Here is a 6,285-nt window from a genome sequence, read left to right on the forward strand (position 1 = left end):
GGCAGTCTTTTTTAAATCCTTAATCATTTTTTTCCTCAAAAGCATCTGTGTGTGTATGTTTTGACATAGGTATATAGGTGCATAGGTGCATCTACAAGACAGTCTTCTACATGCTTTTCCAATTCTTTAGCATTTTAAAAATCATGTTATTGGGGGCTCGTACAACTCTTATCACAATCCATACACCCATCTATTGTGTCAAGCACATTTGTACATTTGTCACCATCATCATTCTCAAAACATTTTCTTTCCACTTGAGCCCTTGGTATCAGCTTCTCATTTTCCCCATCCCTTTCCACTCTCCCTCCCTCATGAACCCTAGATAATTTATAAATTATTATTACTTTTTCATGTCTTATACTGACCGATGTCTTCCTTCACCCACTTTTCTGATGTCCATCCCCCTAGGAGGGGGTTATATGTAGATCCTTCTGGTTGGGATTCAAGGGGGTGTTTGGATGACAGCCAGGTGAGAACTTGGCAAGTTGGGTTTGTGCTGAAGGATGGGAATACTTCCTGGGATTCTGACATGGCTTGACTGGGAAGTAGAATAACTTGCTATGCCACACCAGACATTGAGGAAACTGGTAGAGTTCATTTATGGGGGGAAAGTCAGGAAATATTCTTGAATTCTGTCTTTAACAATGTGTGGTTAGATTTTCCCATGAGCAGCCTGGATTTGGGATGGACTCAGAAGAGGCTCACAGTTCACTTGGCTAAGTTCCCCAGAATTCAAAGACATCTCCTAACTTAAAGTTTGGACCATTTCTTAGATACCCTCAAAAAACAACAAAGAAACTGGAAAAAAGCTCCACTGGGCAGAGCTTTTGTAGTACAAATTTTTCCCGATAGGCGAGCAGCCAGTAACTCCCTCTCAGTTAGTGCACCCAGTGGCATCATCTGGGAAAGTTCTCTCTGGTTATAGTGAATTTTTTGGTAAAAGCAGTTTTGCTTGAATCTCATTTTTTGTGATGGCTGATTTAAGAGAAGAGCATAAGGCTGTGAAGTTTCCTGCTTGGGAAAAATGCTGCAGAAACTGCTGTGATGTTGAACACAGCTTACAAGGACAGGACTATGGGAAAAACTCAAGTGTATGAGTAGTTTACTCATTTCAAAAAAGGTGAAATGTCAATTGATAACAAAGCTCATTCTGGACATCTGTCAACTTCCAGCATGGATGAAAATGTCAACAAAATACATGTTTGTGTGCTCGAAGACTGATGACAGACCATTGAAGAGATGGGGAAGGTATCTGGACTATCGTGGAGCTCAGTTCAGTGAATCTTAACAGAATATTTGGGAATGAGAAGGATTGCTGAAAGATTTGTGCCTGACCAGGAAAAAGCGTGTTGAGTGGAAACATGCCTTGCTTTGAAAGAACAGACCTGAAACAACCCAAACTCCCCCCCAAGATCATTACTGGTGACGAGATGGTGTTATTCTTACAACCCTGAAAGCAAACATCAATCAAGCCAGTGGAAGACGTCATTGTCACCTCACCCACCAAAAGCTCATCCATCAAGTGAAATCAGTGATCAAGATGATGCTCAGTTGCTTTTTGTTTTGATCTAAGGGGGATAGTGCATTTGGAGTTTGTTCATTCCTACAGGTCAGACTGTTAACTAAGCTTTCTATTTATAGGTTCTGAAAAGATTGTATAACAGTGTGCAACAAAAAGGCCTGATTTGTGGCAGACTGGAAATTGGTTTTGCCACCAGGACAATGCACCGGCTCACACAGTGTGCCAGTTTTTGGTAAAAAAACAGCATGTCTCTCTTGCCCTACACACCTTACTCACCTGACCTCACTCTGTGTGGCTTCCTTTTTTGTTTCTGCGAATGAAGAGGGACATGAAAGGACAGCGATTTGGCTCCGTAGAAGAGGTGAAAAAAAAAATGAGGGAGGTGCTGTTAGCCATCCAAACAGATGAGTTTGAAACATGTTTCCAAAAATGGAATCGCAGATTTGACAAATGTATTAAGTGTAATGGAGAGTACTTAGAAGGTGATAAGGTTGCTTTGTAAAAAAAAATTAAATACATAGCTTTGAAAAAAGATTCCGGTTTCTTTTTGATACCTCCCCGTATGCTAAAGGGTGAGGTGACAAGGTAGGACAAGGGGAAGTGGGATAGGGTTAGAAAAAGCTTCATGATAAACCAGGTCTTTCTTAATGTGAGGCACTTGAAATTTCCATTGCCTTCCCAAAGTGAGGTGTCCCTATGGATAAGGTGGAAAAAGGCAGAGCCAGTGCACAAACTATAGTTATCCAGTTGGAACATCTCAAACCCTTCATTTCAATTCAGGTCATTCTTGTGGCATAGTTAGTTATGAGATGGGCTGCTCACTGGAAGGTCAGCAGTTTGAAACCAGCTGTTCCATGGGAGAAAGGTGAACTTTTTTGTCCCTGGAAAGATTTATAGCCTTGAAAACCCAAAGGGCCTGTTATACTCTGTCCTATAGCATCACTCTCAATCAGAGTCAACTCAATGGCAGTGAGTGAGAGGGGTGAGCCCCACTGGTGATGTCAGCTCAGTCTGGAACTGCTAATGTCAAGGTCAGTGGCTCAAAACCACCAGCCGTGGGAGAAAGCTGAGGCCGGCTACTCCTGGAACAATTGACACAGCCCCAGAAACACATATACGGAGTCAGTACGAACTGAGATCAGCCTGAGGGCAGAGGGTCTGTAGGAATGAGTTTGAGAGGTCCTGGCTTCAGATAAGCTGCAAACTTGGCTTAATGCTCTGTTTTTGCCACCTTAAAGTGCCCAGTAATTTTCTGGTAAGAAGTTGTGCATTTTCATTTTGCACGTAGTGCTGAAAAATATGTAGCTAGCCCTGACCTAGAGGCACAATTAAATGCTGATCTGTTGACCACTGTGGCCCATACCTTCTGAACTCACTCCAAACTCCAAAACCAAGCTCACTGCCTTCAAGTCGATGCAACTCATAGTGAGCCTATAGGACTGGAGCTTCCCCTGTGAGTTTCTGAGACGATAACCATTAACCGGAGCAGAAAGCCCCATCAGTCTCCTGAGGTGCAGTTGGTGATTTCAAACTGCTGACCTTGTGGAGCACAGCCCAACCCATCACTGCTATACCACCAGGACCCCAGTTTCTCTATATCCCATGGAATGGCTTCTAGTTTCCACATCATATTTGTGACCAAGTAGGTGCAGTCACATTTAGTGAAGTAGTAGGAGCCCTGCATTAGGAATCTGCATGCCTAATTCTAGTCCTGTCACTGGTTAATTGCATGACATTCAGAAAATCTCCCAGCCTGATTTTGGGTTCACTCTTAAGTTTTTTTCTTCCAGTTCTATAACCAGCGGAATCATATCAATGAACCGTTAGCAAACCAGGGTTAGACGCAATCAACAACGATTTCCCTCATGTCCCTCTGTGCAAAGAGTAGGTGCTCTAAGTAAGAGTCACTCCAAACCAGGATGTGGTTCTAGTCTACCCAAGCTTGCTAGTCGGCCACTGGACTCATGTCTCCATGTGTCTTCCATTTTCATTGCCTCATTCCTCCAGACAGGGAGAGATGTATGGTTGTACCTTAGATGACTGCCCAGGAGGCCTGAAGGCGCTAGTCGCTACTCACTAAAGTAGGATGCACAACACTGTCTTTGTTACCCATGTTATGGCAACTGACCTGGGGGACTCCTGAAACTATGGTCCTAAGCCCCCAGGGCCACTGACTCATTCCCTTAAGGTCCCTGGTTATGACTAAGAACTTTTTATAGCTTTGCTCCCTCGATGCGTTATCCCACTGATGGATAAATTTGAGCCAAGGTAAGTGCACGTGCAAAACTGTCCTCTCCCAAACTATATATATTTGTAGGTACACCGCTAATCTGCCTCTCATACCTATTCAGCCTGCATGTCTATCCACACATCTCCTCCATGCATTTACTCAGAGATCACCAGTACTGCAGGGTTGTTCATGTAACAGTGTTCACCGCTGTTGCCTTTAACTTGTAGACTCTTCCCAGTGTCGTCTTCTGCTTCCATCACTCGTCATCAACCTCCCTTTTGTTGAATATTGCCCTCCCCTTTACTTAATTCAATGTGTTGGCCCTCTAGCCAGTAACTTAAGTTCCTTTTCCCCCTCACTCTTCGTTATTACTATCAAAGAATGATCCATTTTGAAGGAGAACCTTTTCTTGACCCGGCACCACAGTGGTTTCATACAGCATTTTCCCTTTTTGGTGATGGACGAATCCACTCAGCACAAGGTTCATCTATGCTATGAGGCGTTTCACAGATTAGTCTTTAATCTTTAGTGTTGTGTAGGACTGCATTGGGTGTATGTAACATGGTTCCTTTATTCTATTGATAGGCATTTAAGTTTTCTCCTCTCTTTGCTATTGAGAATAGTTCAGCAGTGAAGATGGGTAAGTATGTATCTATGTGTATCGAAGCTCTTATTGCTCTGGGATATATACCAAGTTGAGGGATTGCTGGGTCATAGGATGTGGTGAAGGGAATAGGCTTGCTCTGGCTTTACTTTATTATTTCTCATTCCCACTCAGTGCAAATAATGTGTAGAGGACTCTAATTCGGGGTTTGGCCAGCTTTGCCTTCCCGCTGGGTAGAAAGATGAGGCCATGTCAAAGTAGGAACAGGGAGAATCCCACAATTTGTTCAAGCTATGCTTGTCCAGGAGTCCTGTGTGGACAGGGGTGGTAGGAGAGGCCGTGGAGCAGGAGCTAGGGCAGCCGCAGAGACCAGGAGACCGAACAGCTGACTTTCGGGCCCATTGAATTGCGCACGGCGGTGGAGTGCCTTTGGGCAGGAGACTGGCATGCAGAGAGGGGTGCCCTTTGGGCATTTACCACTCCTAAAGAGTCTTCGGAGCACATGCCTGAGCAGGGCAGGAGCCACAGGACTGCGGCTGAGAGGCTGAGCACCAGAGAAATTGATGTGCCTTTTGGCATGGCTGAGAGAGGCACTGTGGACAAAGGACTTAATGTTTTCTGATCCTGACTTGTAACCTGTTCACTTCCTTAATTAACCCCTATACTCATGAGTATTATCTGGACACTCCGTGTGGCCATTGCAGTGTTTTCTTGACAAGTAGAATGCCATGGGAGGGATAGCTGGGGTCAGAATAAACGGAGCTGGAGGGTGGAGGCCTCCGCCTCACCGGGATCAGCCTGGGGCAGATACAGCATTGGCGTCTCCTTCTCCCTTTTGTAGCCAGAAGAGGTATGATATGACCTCACATCAGTTCCTCATATGGTATTTCTATTTCCACCTTTTTAGAGAAGCGCCCTACTGCTTCCTATAGGCGTTGCCCCCTTTTACAGTGCTACTAGCAGTGATGAGGATTCCAATTTTCCACATCCCTGCCAACATTTCTTGTTTTTTGATTTTTTGAACTTTGCTAGTAAGGCTAGAGTGCGATGATATCTCATTGTTTGGATTTGTATCTCAAATGGCTTATGATCGGGGTCCCCCCCAACTTATGTATATATTTATTGTTAATTTTAAAAAACAGTTTTATTATTACTTCATCCACATGACATACAATTCAATAACTCAATCATATCAAGAAGAGTTGTACAGTTGTCACCACAGTCAGTTCTAGAACGCTTTCTTCTTCCTTAGATTCATAGTTAATTTTTTTCCTAATTGTGGCAAAAATATACACAACAGAATGCTCCCGTCCCACCACTTCTACATGTATAATTCAGAGATATTGGTTATACTCTTCTTGTTGTACAACCATGATTGATGTCCTTTTCCAAATTATTCCACCACCATTAACATGAACTCACTGCCCCCTAAGCAACAACTCTTTCTCCTTCATCCCTGGTAACCATTGATCAAGTTTGGGTTCTCTTATATATCTATATTTAGTAGTTTTCTTGATAAAGTATTCACATATCATACACTTCCATGTATAAATTGCCTTTTAAAGAGTTGTATTTGAAATGACCTGTGATCACATTTCTTCATATGCTTATTGTCCACTTGAGTGCCTTCTTTGGTGTAGTGTCCATTCATGCCCATTGTCCTTTTTAAATTGGATTATTTGTGTTTTCCTTGTTCGGGTGTTGGAATTGTCTATAAATCGCAGAGATTAGTCCCTTGCCCATTATGCCATGCAATCTTTCAACTCTTCTGATGAAATCTTTTGATATATACGAGTGTCTAATTTTTCATAGTTCTCAGTCATTTAGCTTGGCTTCTGCTGCGCGAGTTTCCCGTTTGAGAGGCAAGCAGGTGAGGGAAGCAAAATGTTTATTGTAACAAGTAAAGAGACAGGGAGATCTCTCTCAAAG

The sequence above is a fragment of the Echinops telfairi genome, unplaced genomic scaffold (genome assembly GCF_000313985.2).
Source record: "Echinops telfairi isolate 266 unplaced genomic scaffold, ASM31398v2 ScPeMD7_7424;HRSCAF=8462, whole genome shotgun sequence".
Taxonomy (NCBI): domain Eukaryota; kingdom Metazoa; phylum Chordata; class Mammalia; order Afrosoricida; family Tenrecidae; genus Echinops; species Echinops telfairi.